The sequence below is a fragment of the Sapajus apella genome, unplaced genomic scaffold (assembly GCF_009761245.1).
Source record: "Sapajus apella isolate SASKATOON/1434 unplaced genomic scaffold, GSC_monkey_1.0 scaffold6, whole genome shotgun sequence".
Taxonomy (NCBI): domain Eukaryota; kingdom Metazoa; phylum Chordata; class Mammalia; order Primates; family Cebidae; genus Sapajus; species Sapajus apella.
In genome coordinates, this window is record NW_022436946.1 from 1,336,040 (window position 1) to 1,355,640 (window position 19,601).

The following is a 19,601-nucleotide window of genomic DNA, read 5'->3' on the forward strand; positions in this document are numbered from 1 at the left end:
GAAATGTATGTATGGAAATACTTATAATTCTTCCCTCAATTTCAGAACAGTAAGTGTTTGATATAATAAATCTCAGTGAAAAGGGTCTGCAATCAGGTTAATAAAAAGTAGGTATATCAGTTCATCAGAAGTGATGGTGAATTTATCTTTATGGTATAATGACAGAAATGTTGGCCTTATTTCTCTGCACTGGTAAATTTCATGCAGTCTCTAAGCTTGATTATTAAACTTGTTTTGTTTCTCTTTAAAAACAAAATACATAAATATGTTCCTAAATGACAATATTTTTTGCAAGTTTATGCTTTATGAGAACAACTTAATCTATAGAGCGATCAAGAAAATACATGGTAATTTTCAAAACTGAGATATAATTCACATACTATAAAATGTACTTTTTGTAAATGCATACTTCAATAGCTTTTAGTATATTCACAGAGTTTGCAACCATCACAACTATCTAATTCTAGAACATGATTTCATTCACCCCAAAAGAAACCCTATACCCATTTGCAGTCACCTTCCATTTCCACTATCGCCCCTGGACCCTGGAAACCAAGTGATCTACTTTCTGTCTCTGTGGTTTTGCCTATAGGATCTGGACATTTCCTATAAATGGAATCACACATTATGTGGTCTTTGGTATCTGGCTTCTTTTACTCAAAATAATGTCTTTCCAGGCTCCCCCACGTTGTAGTGTGAGACAATACTTCACTCCTTTATATAGCTTAATAATATGAATAGCACATTGTATAGATATACCATATTTTGTTTACACACTTGTCAGTTGATGAACAAGTGGATTATTTCCATTTTTTTGGTCACTCTAAATAATGCTGTTATACATATTTGTGTATGAATTTTTGTGTGGACATGTTTTTGATTCTCTTGGGTATATACCTAGGAGTGGAATTGCTGGATCATATGGTAACCATACATTTAATTTTTTTAAGAACTGCTAAACCATTTTCAATACAGCTGTACTATTTTATATTTCTACCAATAACATATGAGAGTTCCAATTTCCGCATATTCTTGCCAACACTTGTTACTGATATATATGTATTTTTTCTTTTTGGACAGGGTCTTGCTCTTCTGCCCAGGCTGGAGTGCAGTGGCATGATCCTGGGCTCACTGCAACCTCTGTCTCCCCAGCTCATGCAATCCTCCCATTTCAGCTTCCCAAGTAGCTGGGACTACAGGTCCACACCACCACGACTGGCTAATTTTTGTAAATTTTTTTGGTAGAGACAGGGTTTTATCATGTTGCCCAAGCTGGTCTCAAACTCCCGAGCTCAAGCAATCTGCTGGCCTCAGCCTCCCAAAGTGCTGGAATTATAGGCATGAGCCATCATGCCTGACCTGTTACTGTCTTTTTGGTTGTTTATTATACCTATCCTTGTGGGTGTGAAGTGGTATCTCATTGTGATTTTGATTTGCATTTCCCTATGACTAATGATGTTGAGCATTTTTTCATGCACTTATTAGCCATTGGTATATTTTCTTTGGAGAAATGAAAAATCCATTATCCATTTAAAAATTGTCTTTTTATTATTGTATTTTAAGAGTTCTGTATATATATTCTGGATTTGCAAATACATAATCTGCAAGTTTTCTCCCATCCTGTAAGTTTTCTTTTCATTTTCTGAATGGTGTCCCTTGAAGCACAAAAGATTTTCATTTTGACTAAGTCCAATGTATCCAATTTTTCTTTGGTTGTTTTTGGTTTTGGTGTCATATTTAAAAAACTATTGCTTAATCTAAGAGCATAAAGATATACATTTATGTTTTCTCCTGGGACTTTTATAGTTTTAGTTCTAACATTTAGGTCTTTGATCAATTTTAAGTTACTTTTGTGTGTGGTGTGAGTTAGTGGTCTAACTTCATTCTTTTGCATGCAAATATCCAACTGTCACAGCACCATTTATTGAAAAGATTACTCTTTCTATTCTTTCCCCACTTAGCCGCTTAGTACCCTTGTCAAAAATTCACTAACCGTAAGTGTATTTGGGGTCATTATTATTTCTGGATTCTCAATTCTATTCCTTAATATATATGTTTATCCTTATGTCAACACCACACAGTCTTATTATAGCTTTGTTATAAGTTTTGAAATTGGGAAGGGTAAGTCCATATAACGTTGTTCTTCTTTTTCAAGATTGTTTTTGTCAACTCTGGGTCCTTTGCATTTTCATGTGAACTTTAGGGTCAGCTTGCTAATATCTGCCCAAAAATGTATTTAAGATTTTGATAAGGACTGCATTGAACCTGTAGATGAATTTGATGACTACAACCACCTTAACAATATTGTCTTCCAATCCATGAACATGGGATGCCTTCCTACGTAGTTCTCCTTTAATTCATTTCTTTGATATTTCATTGTTTTCATTGTTCAAGCCTTATACTCCTGTTGCTAAGTTTATTTTTTTGATGTCATTATAAATGGAATTCTCCTCTTAGTTTCATTTTGGACTGATTATTCGCTGGTAAAAATACAATTGATTTTTCTACATTGATCTTACATTCCACAATCTTGCTGAACTCATTTATTAACTCAAATTGTTTTTTTGTGTGTGGGTTCTTTAGGATTTTCTATAAATAAGATCATGTCATCTACAAGCGAGAAATTTTACTTCTTCCTTTCCAATATGAATGCCTTTCCTTTCTTTTTCCTTTCTAATTGCCTAGTGGATAATGATTTTTATATAATATTATTTACTTTTTCTCTATCTTGATATACTACTTTTGATCTATTTTGATATACTATTATCTACTATTCATACTATTATCTACTTTATTATATACTTTTCATAGCTATTATGAAAAGCATCTATGATTAATAATTTACATCCGCAATTAAAATATTATTTCCATTTTGAATGTTCAGCATTGATTAAGAACTGACAATAATCAAAAGATTCCTTCATTCAGCACATACTCATAACAAAAGGTCATTTTGAAAAGCTCAAAACTAAATAATAAAGTACAGTATAAAATTATAAATATACTGCAAATTTGCCTACAGTAGGCCAGCTGAATTTTTGCCTTTGCAATTAAAGGTTAATTTAATTTTCCTGACATATTTTTATGCAGAGTAGCATTAAATAAATTTGAAGCTTAAAGGCTAGTTGTCACTGGAATAAAATACAGTATCGATATCATTCACTTAACCAGTCACATGCCATTTTGGTGCAGTTTTTCCATTATGTATTTTTTTCTTACAGGTAAGACCTTGTTTCTTGAGGGCCAGCCTACTATGTGTCCCCACAGTGCCTAGAATGTGCTTTGTACATAAAGAGACTTAACAGACACTGAATGAGTCCTGACTGCTCTAAGGAATTTAATGCACTGCTTAACATTAATTAATACAATGATTCCCACTAAAATGTGAAACCAAAAGAGTCTTCAAATACAGCTGCTTTATTTGACCAAATGCTATTCAAAGTCATCAGGGAAAATAAAAAGATGGTCATTTTAATTGGTCATTTTTACTTATAGTTTCATCAGCAAGTACTTCAAAATTCTGTTTGTTGGCAACTATTGCATAAGTCCAGATATTCAGAAAAATAAATTACATTCTTGGCCATAAGATTATGAACAGGAAGGCTGAATTAGGCTTCATGTTTAGTTTAATGATACAAATAGCATTTATAAGATGGACTTTCCATTACAACCAGGCTGGGGTATGAATTATGGGTATGATAGAGCTGCCAACATAAACTCAGAGTTTAATTCCTCCATAGAAACAAACTGTTCAACAATTGGGATAGATGCATCTTTTTCCTGCCTTATAGCACATTACTGAACAGCAAGGAAGAATTTGTTACATCTGAATTAATGATCTAGAAGATGTGAGTTACCACATAAGTAAGCACTTTATTACAAAAGTACAGGTACATCTTGGACAATTTAAGTGAGTAACTGAGGCACTTACCTAGAAAACTTAGGTGAAATCACTTAATTTCTCCTGAATTGTTTGGGTAATCAACACAGTAGCAGGCTTAGTATCGATCTTATTCTTTTCACTAATAACCAGCAATGTTACTTACCTTTAGGCTATTGATTAATTCATTTTTTAAAACAAACTAACGGCTTAAAATTTTGTTATTTAAAAAGAACACTAATATAAGAACAAAAAATCTTGTATCATTCCTGTAGCGGGATCTATGATAATAATTTAAGATAAAGGAGGGCTTAACATCCTCACTGGGACTGTATTTCTGTCATTTCTCTAAACACCAACACATGCCTACATGATATGAACCTGAAGGCAGGAAATGTGTTTTCCCTAAAATTTCTGGAATCAGCCTTTTGTGTTTTAAAGACACCTTATGCTCTACCACAATCATAAACCTGTCTCAAATTTAGGGTGGGGTTTTTAATCATTTTCTAAAAGAACCTATATAATGCACTGAATCTTGTTGAATTAAGCAGCTAAATCAATGTGTTCATTTTGGATACAGTGTTAAAATGAACAACAAGAAGCGTGGTGTGCGCCTGTAGTCCCAGCTACTCAGGAGGCTGAGACAGGAGAATCGCTTGAACTCAGGATGTGGAGGTTGTTGTGAGCTGAGATTGTGCCATTGCACTCCAGCCTGGGCAGCAGAGTGAGACTTCATCTCAAAAAAATAAAAATATAAATAAATAAAATAAAATAAAGAAATAAAATAAAATAGATTTGTTTCTGAAGTTCTGCTTTAAAAATGGTCATCACCTTTTATTTGAAATGTACTTTCTGGAAAGATGACAGAAAAAAAAAAAAGGACTGATTTTTAAGGAAGGAAGGCTGACCCTGTCCTAGGTTCTGTGCCGTGTAAACCTTTTCATCCTTGATTAACAATACAGAATCAAACAGCATAACTGTCTTTTACTCTGGCTGTGCATTTCTCTAAGAGCATAAATTATCAAATGGCTTAATTATCATTAGTAGCATCCAAGTAACTCCTTTGTGTGCCCCCCATATTCCTTGTAGTCACAGATTCCTAGTATAATGGAGTTTGAGGTCCGAAAGCAATTTAGAATAATCCATCCATTCAATATTACCCCCCACAACTATCACCTTCTATGACCCCCCATCTCCAGCCCAATCTGTGTTTGATTTGGATAAAGTTTTCCTACACACTATGCAGATATGATAATTATTTTACATGAGTAAACTGGGGCCCAGAAATAGCATTTGGCATCTTCAAGGTCACCAAGCTAGTGACACAATCACAGAAGCCCAGCTCTTGGCTCTCCTGACTCCTAAGATGACATTTTTTTTAAGATACAAATCAAATAGTGAAGAGAATTTTTAGTTTGACTTCCGTGACAGAGATACCATTTCCTTTTTCATGTCTTACATGTATCCAACCTCATTAAATACACTATTTTCAAGTCAGCGATCACAACCAGTACCACCAGCCATTACTCAGCCGTGACTCAAGTCCCCAGAAGGCTTAAGTGGAACTGACAGGAGAAGATTAGCCTCTCTCTCCCTCCTAAGGACTCTTTCTAGAAAACTAATGGAAGCCCAGAGTGTCAAAGCAGCTAATGGGAGAAGAAGGTGGCAGGATGTGTACTTTCCCTCCCTCCCTTCCTTCCCCTGATACATCACAAGCAGTCAAAGTGGACAGCTGGCTCAAATATTGTCAACTGCATCCACTGGGGGGAAAAAAAACAAACAGGAAGCAGTAAGTTATAGTAAAATGTATACAGAATCCTAAATATATTTGGAATGTCTATCAAGACAAGCAAACGCCCTCAAAGGATAAACTCAATCACTGTGAAAAGACTTTTAAAGCCTTCTTCGAATCAGTCTCAAAATCCTTGTTCTCCTTAACCAATATTTGCAATTGTCAGGCAGAGAACTCAATCCTCTATTTTAAAGTTCCTATTACCATTTGCACACAGAGTTTGAATGCTCACTCTTTCTTTAGATGCCCTATAAAGAAGTAGACATGAAACTTCTCAAGCACCCTCTCCCTCCCCCAAGTGATTCATTTTTGGCAACTGCGGTTATATGAATGTTATGTCTGTGATTTCTATTTTATGGCCAATTTGTAAAAGTGAAGGGGCCTCCAAAATATTTCATTCTATGAATTATATATTTTTATGCTGCCTGCCTTGTAAGTTCCCAAGAGCCTGACAGGCTTGTGTGGGGCATGCCAAATAAACAGAAATCTTTCCAAGTCCTGAGCAGGACAGTAACCACCACCAGATGACATCCACAAGTTCAATAGCTCAGCCCTGGTTTGAAATGGGGAGAAGAGAAGGAAGGCTTTCTAGGTAAAAAGCAAATGTGGTCTGGATCACGACTTTCATAGTCTATGAGACCCAGAGTCTGTAGGGCCCTTCTGGGGATTGGTAATGTTGGAAGAATTAACATCAGTGCTGCCTTTAAGTCTTTACAAAATGATCCTTAATATAGTACAAGGTATGGTTCCCAAATAACTGCATATTCAAATTCCTCGTGGAATCTTAAAAAATGCAGATTTCTGGGCCCCACTTTAAGACTAGCTGAATCAGAAAGTCTAGGATGAGAGTCAGGAGTCTCTCTCTAAAAAGCTCGCCAGGGCCCTCTGCCACCTCCACTAGCTTTGAGAAAGTGCTGTCACAGAGGACTCTCAGCTTTCTGTATTAAGTGGCTGAGTGGGTCCTTGAAGCCTTCTGAGGGATTAAGGCTGGGGCGAAGGTTGCCCGTGGGATCATGGCGGGGAGTTGAGGTGAAGGGCACTGTGGGGTCTTCCTGGGGTCTTACTGTGTGTTGATGGGCTCCACTCACATTTACCAGTCATAATTAACCTCAAAGTATGCTCACACTCTCCCCGACTGGTTAGAGAACAGGTGTGCTGGTTAACTGAATGCATAGATTAATGGAAATTTATACTAAATGCTGTTGAAGTGTTAGACCCTTAACACGAATATGATACTGCACGTGAACTGACTTTGCTTGATGAATAAAACTGCACTTGATGACTTTTCAGCACCTCCATTTCATGGTTAATCACACTAACACTCAAAAGAGTCACAGTCAGGGCTCTGCAAGGCCTGAATTCAGAGATAATTCTGTTCTTCACTGTCCATATGAGGAACAGAATTGTCCTCATATGGGGCAGCTTAAATCCACTCAGCTAATCTCCCTGTTAAATTCCTAGGAGACCGTGGTGCTAAGAGCCACTCACTTCACATCCTTGAGCCTCCATTTCCTCACCTATAAAAAGGGGAAAGTTAGGTTATAACCCAATAAACGATATTTTCTTCTGAAGCTATTATTAATTTCAATCTATATTGCTACCAGGATATAACCTGGAAAATGCCTTAAAAGTTAAAACTAGATTTTACCATGTTTCCTTGTGGAATATATTCATTAAAGAAACAGAAGGGCTAGGTGTGGTAGCTCACGCCTGTAATCCTAGCACTTTAGGAGGCTGAGGTGGGTGGATCATGAGGTCAGGAGTTCAAGACCAGTCTGGCCAAGATGGTGAAACCACATCTCTACCAAAAATACAAAAAAAAAAAAAAAAAAAATTAGCTGGGCACGATGGCAAGCGCATGTAATCCCAGCTTGGAAGGTTGAAGCAGGAGGATAGCTTGAACCTGGGAGGCAGAGGTTGCAGTGAGCCTAGATCATGCCACTGCACTCCAGCCTGGGCGACAGAGTGAGACTCCATCTCAAAAAAAAAAAAAAAAAAAAAAAAGAAAAAAAAAAAAAAAAAAAACAACAACAAAGTTCCAGTAATTTGTGCTGATAACATGGGTTCCAGCTCCATGGGCATTCTCAGTATTATTCTGGAAACCTTGGCTGTCCTATTCTTGTTTGGGCTTGTCACATAATAAATTTACCTTTATCTTCCTTTTATCTTTCTCTTCCTTTCCACAGTTTTAATCATTCCAAGCTTCCCGTTTTGAGATCATTGCCAGAGCCTCCCAGAACTCGGCAGTGATTCTCTCTGGCCTTTGCCCATCAAACCATCTGAGCTCTTCTGCCACACACATCTGTTTTCTAATTGCTATCATCTCTCCTGCTCCCAGTCTCCACTCCTCCATTCTAGAGGAGGAAATACACAGAACCCATCTAAGAATTCTATTTCCCCTCACTGCAATCCTCCTGATCAGAAGGCTCTTTCTATCCACAACTCTCAATGACATCCTGCGTCCTCCTCATTATTCATTATTCCCATCTTCTCCAAGAGCCATGTCAAATCTGAACCTTTGGCTTTCTTCTCTTCCCCTGCTCTCACTTCAAACAATTCCATGTGTACTGCTACCTACAGAAAAATAAATGTAGCCATTGATCATTTACAAGTCCATCTGGGACTATCTGTTATGTGCATAGTGGATAATTAATAAAAAGAATCTACCTGTTACATACACAGTGGATAATTAATAAAGAGTATAGACTAGACTATTGGGATGAAAATCCTATTACAGTAAGTGTTGTAGAACCAATGCTGTCGTATTTATTAAGAATGCTCTTTCAGTTATCTCTTAAAACTATAAGAAAATCTACCAATTTTTTCTTAACATCATAATATTTTGAAACTCCTGATGTGCTATGTTTCATGAGAAAAAGTCTGTTGAAGTAGAAGATTTCCTGCACTGAAAGTCATGAAACTCTGGCATTGCCCTTGGCGTTATCACTCTAAGTAGCTGAGTGACTTGAGCAAATGATCCTGAACAACTTCTCTGAGCCAAAGTTTCCTCAAGAACAGAATAAGGGTACTGAACCTAATGATTCCCAAGGCTCCTCCCGTCCGTGTGTCGTAATGTTAACTGAGGTCTCGGCAATGCTTATGGATAATCACAGGGTGACCTGAGTGGCATCCTGCGCTTCTAAATATCCATCCCATTCTGTATACCTAATGTCCTGCTATCTCCATAATGGACATCGTCACTACATTATTCCCAGGAACACAACACCCTGCATACTGTACCAGAATCTTCCCACAAAGAAGCAATCTTCACAAGGAGCCAGAAGTCATTTTCCGGATGTGATAGTTAAGCTACCAGAGTTGGATCCTTGAAGAGTGCTTCAGGAAAAAAATATAAGGCTTCCAGTTTGATTGGGAACTCAAATTTCAGGTGACACTGGTGAATCCTATCAATGCCATAGATCAAAAGATGAATATTTTCAAATTTCAAATTAACAAATGTGAAGAAAATATACATACGAGGACAAAGGGATTCACTTTTAATTCTGCAGTACGCTTTAAGCTTCTTTGGTCAGTGCACAAATCATGGGCAAAAAAAGAAAAGCCCATAAACTGGGTATCTCATTGCCACAGAATGTTTCTTTTTTTTTTTTTTTTAGACAAGGTCTTGCTCTGTTGCCCTGGCTGGAGTGCAGTGGCACAATCTCGGCTCACTGCTACCTCTGCCTCCCATCCTCCAGTGATTCTCATTCATCAGCCTTCTGAGCAGCTGAGATTACAGGCACACATCACCACGTCCAGCTTATTTTTATAACAGACATGATTTCATCATGTTGGTCAGGCTGGTCTCAAACTCCTGGCCTCAAGTGATTCACCTGCCTCAGCCTCCCAAAGTGCTGGAATTACAGGCATGAGCCACTGCGCTCAGCCAAGAATGTTACAGTTTCTAAAATTCAAACCTCAATTCGGTCCATAGGAATCCATGGAATATTTGTATGTTGGACAGAAAGAGAAATGAAATCTACATGACACACACATGAAATGAAAGCACAATGGGAGAGTGCAAGTTTGCGAGGCTAAACCATCCTGAAGGCGTATTTCAAAGAGTTCATCTAGGACTTGTCTTGCTTTTGCATATACGTGGTAGCCCCTCTGCACTTGTGCTTGGCGCTTCTATCCATTCTTCTAAGAGCCCTTTCATCTTCTCTAAGGCTTTTATGATCAAAATTAAATGGGGAAATCCATGTGGATGTGGCAGTCCTGTTTAACCTCATCTTCCTGTGAACATTTGTTGTGCATGTGTATATGCCCTGTCTGCTTTTGTTGTGTTCAAAGACATTATGAGTAATATTATTGGAGTCACATCTGACTTCTAGCCATTTCTGACACTTTCTTACATGCTATCTATTCAGTGGTCCAAAAGTTCCTTATCAGACAAAACTCTGAGGATGAAAGTAGCAGGGTTCTCAAATTAGTTCTGGGTCTGCGGTTGTTCCATTTTTAGTATTAATCAATTCAATTGGCTTTTTACATTAACTTTTGGACCAGAGTACGGAATTACAAAAATGCACTTGGATAGATAATCTCTCCATCAGACCCACACACTTAGTTTGACTATCCATCCAGATCTGTAACACATTTTTGTTTAATCACACAAATCTCCAAATGAAACATGCAGAGATACTTTCGTATATATAGACTTCTAAGATTCAAGAGTCTGCTCTAAAGCTAAGTCTCATTTCTCTACATTTGCCCTATTTTGTTTTAGTTAATAATTTATACTCTGAGCCCAATCTGAAAACTCATTTGTTGTTATACAGATAGAGAAGAAGTGTTGGTTATTGATTGCAGGTTTCATAATTTATAGCAGATATTGTTGGCATGGGCCAACCACTCGATTTAGAATGGTTTTCCCTGGATGTTAGTGGGGAAAGAGTCCGTTAGTCTCATTGCAAACCTCAGAAGAAAAGACTGCCCTTATTGTAAATAGCATAAAAGCTGGGGAGACAGCCACGCTTGGCTGCCAGTACTTCTCTCTCATGAAAGCACTGTGCAAAGATTTTTAAGACCAAAGCTTGGATATACTGTTCACTGTGAATCACATCATTATTTTCCATTTGAAATGTCTGAATCAAATGTTAGTTTCTTGAGTGTGAATTTTCGTGAGAAACTTATTCTTAGACTCAAGATCATTGTTTAAACCTGTTAGCTGAGTTTCAGGCTTATATAACATAACCCATAATTTAAAATAAGGCAGATTGGTATAGTAATGGGCCCTGACCAGTCCCACCTCTTCCTCTCTCTGTACCGTGTGACCTCCTTCCACATGGCCCAATGGTTAATGCTTTGACCATTAACACATTAGTAAGTGCAATGCAAACAGACGCTTGAAAACAGCCTGCCGTGGGGGCTTCACTTCTCTTTCCCCTAGGAGCCTTTTCACCACTATATGAACTTAGGCTAGCTTGCAGGAAGATAAAAGGTGGCATGGAATATTGAAAATTCTGTGACTAAATTCAGCAAGTAATTATTGAGCGCTTACTGAGTGCTGGTCATTTGGTTAGGCATAAGAAACCGGTTGACTATTGTAATTATTTGATTGTCTGTCTCACTAGACTTTAAATTCCATGACTGCAGGGGTCACATCTGCTTTTCCTGACTATTGTATCTTCAGTGTTCAGCTCAATGACTGGCACATAGTAGACACTCAATAAATAACTGTTGAATAAGTGAATACAGCAAAGGTTACAACAAGTCTCTTGCCCTGTAAGAACTCACAGTCTAACAAGGGAATCAAACACTGACATGACATAGCTTGTGCCAATACCATGTGGTAGGTACCTCACTAGAGATATACATGCAGGGGAATGAGAACAGAAGAGTTGATTAACTTGACCTTGGGAACTCAGGGAAGGGGTCACAGAGCACATGGCATTTGAACTGAGCCTTAGTAGCTCTAGAAATTGTATGGCCTCAAAGGGATAGCCATTTCCCCTTTGCAAAGTACACCTACCCAATTCTTGTTGATTTGCATTAAAAAGAAACTTTCTAGCCTCCCTCCCATGTTTAATTTGGCTATGTGGAATTGGCTTCCAGGCCTTTTTCACATTGCATGTGTGTCTGTGTGTTGCAACACACCATATAAAATTCGTCAACTCTCTGGCCTAGTGTTGCCCTCATACATACTGAGCACAGCAACATAGCAGGACAATTGAGGAGTTGGAGCTCAAGAACAACTGGGTTAAACTCGGCTGAGGAACTTCTCTGCTTTATGTTACATCTCCACACATCAATAAGAGGATGCTTGTGTCTGCAGGTAACCAAAAACCCAATGCAGCTCAAACAATAAAGATAATACATTCTCCTATAAATAAATAAATAGCAAAATATATTCTCTTACAAAACAAAAGTCCTTAGGTATGGAGGTTTTAGGCCTCATTCCATATTTTCATTCTATCTTGCTCTGCCATCCTGGAATGTCAGCACTGTCCTCAGACTAGCTTTCCTTATGCTTCATGACGGCTGCTGCAGTTCCAGCCATCCCATGCAGAATTACAAAATCCAGGGCAAGAAGAGACTTCTGGGTGCTTCCTTTAAGATTTGGAAATCCTACCTAGAAGGCCCTGAGAAAATTTCTCACATCTGTTGGTTTGGTCTAAGCTACCAGTGCGCATCTCAACTAGCCACGAGCAGAGAAAATAAGACAACCATGCTAAGCTTAGATTAATCAGGACACACTCGTGAGCTGGGGATGGAGCTGTCTTCCTTTTAGGGCAAAACTTGAACAAGTCAGATTTCTGCTAAAGAGGAGGCAGCTGTGGGAGAATGGATTTGGGGTAAGTAACCAATAGGGTCTGCTGTACCCCACCACTCAAAGGCCCTGTTGTTATAGATTCGTCTAACACCTGTTCATGAAAATCTCCATTCCTCATCTACAGAAAGGGAGTAAGAGTGGCAAACACCAAGGACATTCTCAACATGTGCCAAGGGTCATGGCTGCCTTCTATCTGTATCCCCACAGCTGCTCCCTGCCTTAGGCATAGATTTGCTGATAGCTGGAGAAGAGGTGAGATGAAATATATTCCTTTCTACATAAAATGACATTGCCTCCCACACACTGAAATGAGATGGAGAATTAGCAACAAGGTGAACTTGAGCTGGGAGATTAACTCCACAGAAGAATCCAGAAATCATAAGGTATTTTTAGCTAGAGATGGCAATAAGACATTTAAATTGCTCTCAGATGAAATTATGTCTTAACTGCCTACATGTTGGGGGCTTTTCACAAGTACACCTTTTTTTATAAATGAATTAATTTTGAACAAATGTGGCATGGAATCTAGACCCAATCTACCAGCATAGATCTGATCATGGAATATCCTTTTCCATAGTATCTATCGGCTGGTTTTTTCTTTCATTTGTTACTTGGTCCTGGGTAAGCAGATTTCTCAGAAATCTCCACCAGGATGGATGAGGGATCCCATTTCCTATAGGGAAGTGTTATCACAGTCAGGCTCTCAAACAGTGCAAAATAAAAGCAATCATTATTCAAAAAATATTTAAATAAAATAGATACAGACGTTTTCCATCTCTTGGGAGTTTGCTATCTGATAGAAAGAGGAAAAGAGAATGACAGTTTGCAGAGCAATGATTGTCTCTATAACTAGACTCATTGGATGGATGTAAAACTTCTGATTTCCCCTATAATGGTTGAGGAGTTGGACCTGACTAAGCAATAAGAAAATCCGTATCAGCAGAGTTTAATTAAAGACACAAATGAAGGAAACAGGAGTTTAAAATAAGGGCAAGAGCCCCAGGTGTTAAGAGTCTATTGCTGATCTCAGACTGTAGCTGCCCTGGAGCAATGGACGAAAAAAGAAAAATCCTAGTGATGGGTTGAGCACTCACTTGGGCCAGAGTGTGTGGACAGTGGGCAAGGCCACTGTCCAACCTTCGTCATTATCGTGCAGCAGCTCATCCTCCACCAGTGACACAAATACCTCCCCTCCAGGCCTTCACTAGGAACTGTACCATGGAGAGCTGCTATGTCTATCAAAAGGCTGGCTGAAGGACATTGTAAGTACAGAAGATTGTTTGAGGACACAGAGTCCATCCATTTCTCTGTACATTTTGAACTTTCCGTCTTGGTCCAAGTTAAAACATCAAAAAGCTGTCTATTGAAGCATAACTTCTCGGCCCCATCGAGAGCTGCTTTGACTGAGTGACATTTTGGCATCATATCCTTGGTGGCTGTGAAGGGACACCATAAAATAGAGCATCCCACAATCCAGTTCTGTTTTGGAATGGGGATGTCACTGAGCAAGTTGTCTTCTTTCTCATTTTTTTTTTTCTCATCCCAGGGCTCTTAACTGGTTGGTGACTTTCATGCAATATCTCACTTAATTTGTAAAATGACCTCTCAACCATGAGTACTAGTGATCCCATATTAAAGAAGAAAAGGGTGGGAATTAGGGGGTTTAAATAACTTGTTCAAGGTCTCTTCGAGAGCTGGTACTCAAGCCAAAACTCATGCTCTCTGATCCACCACACTGTATGAAAATTTCTTCTTCTCACAGAAAATGAGAACCACATAACCACTTATGGCCCCATTTCTCCTTGGCTTCCAGAAAATCCAAAATAAAGTTTTTTCAACTACAACAATTAGTGTATGATGATTCATCTAATTCTTTTTCACCAATTATGCTAACGTGATGAACTCACTAGCCTGTCAGGCTATGAGAAGGCCAAGACTTCAAAGTATTACTATGATATTTTCCCTCCCTCCCACTGGTCCTCCGCCTCTTCTTTCCCTACCCTTTCTCTCCCTATCTCTCTCTCTGTCTTGTTCTCTCTCTTTGCAACTGTACTTAGTCCAGTACATAACAGGGATGTAAGCACAACTGAAGGACGGATGAAATCTTACCATGCTCCAGCAATAATGTCTTCAGAGAAGATTTTAAATTCAGAAGGTAAATATGTCCTATTACTGTATTGCTAATTGCTTTCTTTCATCCCTACAGAGTCCTGACCTTCAATACGGAAAAACATTTTTTTTTTTTTTTTGAGACAGAGTCTTGCTCTGTCCCTAGGCTGGAGTGCAGTGGCACGATCTCGGCTCACTGCAACCTCCACCTCCCAGGTTCAAGTGATTCCCCTGCCTCAGCCTCCCAAACAGCTGGGACTACAGGCGCCCACCACCACGCCCATCTAATTTTTTGTGTTTTAGTAGAGATGGGGTTTTACCATGTTGGCCAGGATGGTCTCGTTCTTCTGACCTCATGATCTGCCTGCCTTGGCCTCCCAAAATGCTAGGATTACAGGTGTAAGCCACTGCGCTCAGCCTGAAAAAAACATTTTTTTTCAAATCTATTATCAACTATATAGAGTATTTTGAAATGACAGCCTTTTATAGCAGATTCTTTTAGTTGCTTACCTAAAATCTACTTTTCCTCTTTCTAAAGGAACCATGACTTCATTCTAGGTAACAATATGCCTAGATAAAAGTGTTCACCTTCTTAGACTCACTTGAAGTTGGGAGTGATAGAGTGATCAAGTTCTGTCCATTCATTCAACAAATGAATGAGCTATAAATGGACACTGCTGAGTTGGCCTCTTGGGCAATCTTTTAATGATAGACAGATTCCTCTGGCATCCATTGACTTTCTATTCTTTTCTATTCTGTTCTCTGCCTTGACTTTCCATTCTTTTGTCCTTCCTGGGACACAGACACCATGCCCAGAGTTGCAGAAGCAATCCTGTGACCATGAGGCAACATGCATCAGAGCCATGCTATAAGTCGAGATCTCCAAGCTAATGAGGACAGAGAAAGAAGAAAGGAGTGGCTCACGCCTGTTATCCCAGCAATTTGGGAGGCCAAGGTGGGCAGATCATGAGGTCAGGAGTTCAGGAACAGCCTGACCAACATGGGGAAACTCCATCTCTACTAAAAATACAATAAAGTTAGCCAGGCATGGTGGTGCATGCCTGTAATCCCAGTTACTTGGGAGGCTGAGGCAGAAGAATCGCTTGAACATAGGAGGCGGAGGTTGCGGTGCCAGCCTGGGCAACAAGAGCAAACCTCCATCTCAAAAAAAGGGAAGGGGAGGGGAGGGGAGCGGGGAGGGGAGGGGAAAGAGAAGGGGAAGGGGAAGGGGTAGACCCCAATGATATCACAGTGCCACCACACTGGACCTGGACTGTTTAATGCATGAAATAAACAGGGCTCTCCACTTATTTTGGGTTACTCCTGTCAGGTTTTCTTTTAACCCAATGCATTTCTGATACAGGCCTTTCTCTTTCTAATTTTTTGGTAATTTTATTCATTATTTAAAATGGCCACAGGTATTACCATCCTGTGAGAAAATCAACTGCACTCATGGTGAAAAGAGCTCTAGGTCTCAAATCATTCCTTTTGATCCTGTGGTACACTGACATTGTAGCAACAGCACCATTAGCTCCAAAATTCTGCATCGATGATCAAAATATGTCAGGGGAAAGGAGCTCACAAAGTGTGCTGCTTTCTTTCTTCAGTTACTTTAAAAGCCTGTCATTAAACATTTTTGGGGGTAGTTTATAAAATATTTATGGTTGGAAGCCAAAGGTAGCTGGAAAAGAAATGTTTGTTATAAATATATCTCTCTACTCACAAGCTGTCAAAGTAACTCACTGTAGTTTTTGTAATCTGCTGGGCCATGGTAAAGGCTCCCTTCTGTGAATGTATGTGGTCTACTTAAAACAACAATAACAACCACAGTAATCTCCTCAGAAGTACAGCTAAAGAATCCTTCAGCCCCTGTGTAATTTTAGTGTAAGTGCATTAAAAACTCCACACATCTTACACTTGGAAATTACGTGGTCAATAAACAACTTTTGACCAAGTTGTGTGAGTTGCTTTCAAGGTCAAATTATGTTCTTCAGATCATCATGGGGAGTGACAAAGGGTCACTTGCATCCAAAGGAGGAAATGAAATTTTATTTTTCAGGAACTTATAAACAATTCCTTTGACGATTCGAGATAAGTAATATTTAGTAAGCTTTGACATTAAATGTTTAGAATCGTGACTTGGAACTACTCCCCACTTTCCTCCACTGGCCAATATGTTTGCAAACAACCTACACATTGGTAACCTTTGGAGAAAACCAACTACTATAAACTTTAAAGGTTTTTTTTCCTTTTTTTTTTGGTAGAAAGTTCAAAAGTCATTGTGAGTTGCAAATCTTTCATGTGCATTCAGCCCTTTCTTTTTAAAATTGTTCCTTATCTGTTGAAAAAGACTGTGCCTGCTTTTGCCTGAGAATTGTAAACTGCTCAACTCAGATCGCTGGAAGTACCTTAAACCTCTGCTGCCCTCAGACATTCACTGTCCTGCTTTCGTCTTACGTGCTTTAATTGGTGGGCTCTTCCGGACATTTTTATGGAGACAAGCAGTCAGGCCACAAATCAGTCTCCTTCTTTCTTGCTTACACACACAGAGCTCAAGTTCATTGTAAAAGTCATGTTTAGCACAGAAGGAACCAAAACAGGAGGGCATATCCTGTCAGCAGTGTTTGCATGGCTAATTCCATCACACACCAGTGAAAGCTCTGGGGTAAATGTAATGCATCAGCTTCTGTATGAGGAATTCAATATAAACACGAATATTAGAAAAATAAGTGGAGACAAGAAATTCTTTGAAAATGCCCCAAAGTAATAGAATCAAGCAGGCATAGTCACGCCTGCTTTTTAAATTTAGAATCCCAAAAACACTCATTCCACCTTCTCTCAGCCTAGGCCCATCCAAGAGAATGCAAATCCTGAATTCATGCAGCCTGACTGAGAGAAAGCTCTGTCTTTCCAGGAGGGGCCCAAGAGTTACTGGATTCGGATCTTTTACCCACAGGCCAAGTTTCTTCTCCAGAAGGGAGTTGTGAATTACCAAGAAATGTGTTCCTGCCAAGTCCAGCCCATGTGTGATGGCCTAGGGGAAATTCAGAGTGTCCCTCCATGCTAATGTATCTGGGGATACCATCAGGGCAAGGACATTGCTCTGCTCAAATGCAAGGCACAGGAGGACAGCCAAAGCCAAGTGGCAGTCTCCTCTCCTCTTAGGACTTAAGCAAAACTGTGCAGCTGGCAAAACTGTCTTCGGTGTCCTCTTCTTCCCAACTCCCTTTTCATTCCCTGAACTCACACCTGCTAACCTCCTACTGTGTGCCAGAGGATGCAGGAGAAGCGCTGATTGTCTCCTAGGGATTTCTTTGTGAAAGGGCTGTCATAGATAAGTACAAAGTGATAAGGGACTAATGAGTAGGGACAGCTGATCCTGAAGTGGGAGTGCGCCGGACGCGAACGAGGGGCTGTCGGAGAAGGGCCTAAAGAAAGAATCAGAAAACTTATGTCATATATTCTTTGCTTTTACTACAACCCTTTAAAAAATGTCGAAACAATTCTTAGCTCGTGGGAAGTAAAATATTAGTTTGATGTAGCCTATGTGCCATAGTTTGCTGATCACCTTCTAGAGAAAATAATACCTGTGCCAAGTCCCTTAGGATAAGTAAGACATACAATTAACTACTCTTTAGTAAGCACTTGGAATTGTCAGCTCTTAGACCAGTTGCTTTATAAAGTTCATTTCACTGAATCATCACAATACCATAAGAGGGCTATACTCCTCAGAAGGAAATATTTTTATCAATATTATTTACTGATAGGGAAACTGAGGTCCAGGGGCATTAAATCCCCTGTCCAAAGTCAGAGCCTTCAGCCCAGCTGAAACAGGAACCCTGGCCTAACCCCAGGAATCTCCTGCATCCTCTGGTACACCAACCTCTGGCTTCCAAGCGACCAACTACAAGCCAAGTACAGTTGTATATGTAAGTCCTGCCCTGGACAAAGGGATTGCAGGAGGGGTGAGAGGCTAAAATTCTGACCACAGCCTACTGGCCAATCCCTCATCCTGGGCGAGGAGCTGCACCCAGCCTGAGGTTGGAATGGAGGTGTTTTTCTTTGCACAGAGGTTCCATGTACTGACCAAGTCACACTCTTAAGAGGCTGTGTCAGCTGGGAAGAGAGGAGTCTCTTCCTAACTCATTCAAAGTCTATGATCCTTAAAGCTAAAAATAACTAAAAATAATTAGAAAGAGACGCTAGCATTTTGCTTATATTTCTGAAACACAGAACATGCCAACCCTTTAAACACTGATTTAAAAACATGGAGTAATCACAATGAGATACCACTTTATACTCACTTGGCTGACTATAATCCAAAAGAGAAACAATGACAAATGTTGGCAAGGATACAAAGACACTGGAAGCCCCCTGCATTGCTGGTAGAATGTAAAATGATGCAGCCACTTTGGAAAACAGTTTGGCAGCTCCTCAAAGAGTTAAACATAGAATTACTATATGACCCAGAAATTCAACTCCTAGGTATATATGCAAGATATGTCCACAAAGTCTTGAATAGAAATATTCATAAAAGCATTATTCACAATAGCCCAAAAGTGGACACAACCCAAATGCCTGTGAAATGATAAACAGATAACTAAAATGTGGTATGTCCATACAATGTCACTATTTTAAGCATAAGCATATTTTTTTTAAGGCTGGGAGTTGGGGGCAGGCAGATGGATATTATAGGAAGACCATCTCGACCGGGCATGGTGGCTCACATCTATAATCTCAGCACTCTGGGAGGCCAAAGAGGGTATATCACTTGAGGCCATGAGTTTGAGACCAGCCTGGCCAACATGGTGAAATTTCATCTCTACTCAAAATACAAAAATTAGCCAGGCATCATGGTGCATACCTGTAATCCCAGCTACTTGGGAGGCTGAGGCATGAGAACTGCTTGAACCCAGGAGGTGGAGGTTGCAGTGAGCTGAGATCATGCCACTGCACTCTAGCCTGGGTGACAGAGAGAGTCTTTGTCGAAAGAAGAAAGAAAAGAAAAGAAAAGAAAAGAAAAGAAAAGAAAAGAAGGAAGGAAGGAA

General features: G+C 39.4%; 1 protein-coding gene across 2 annotated transcripts in view; it reads right to left on the minus strand.

The window, feature by feature from the left end:
* Nucleotides 1-19,601, minus strand: part of UST (uronyl 2-sulfotransferase) — a 321,292-nt gene that overhangs the window by 138,861 nt on the left and 162,830 nt on the right. The window lies entirely within an intron of this gene.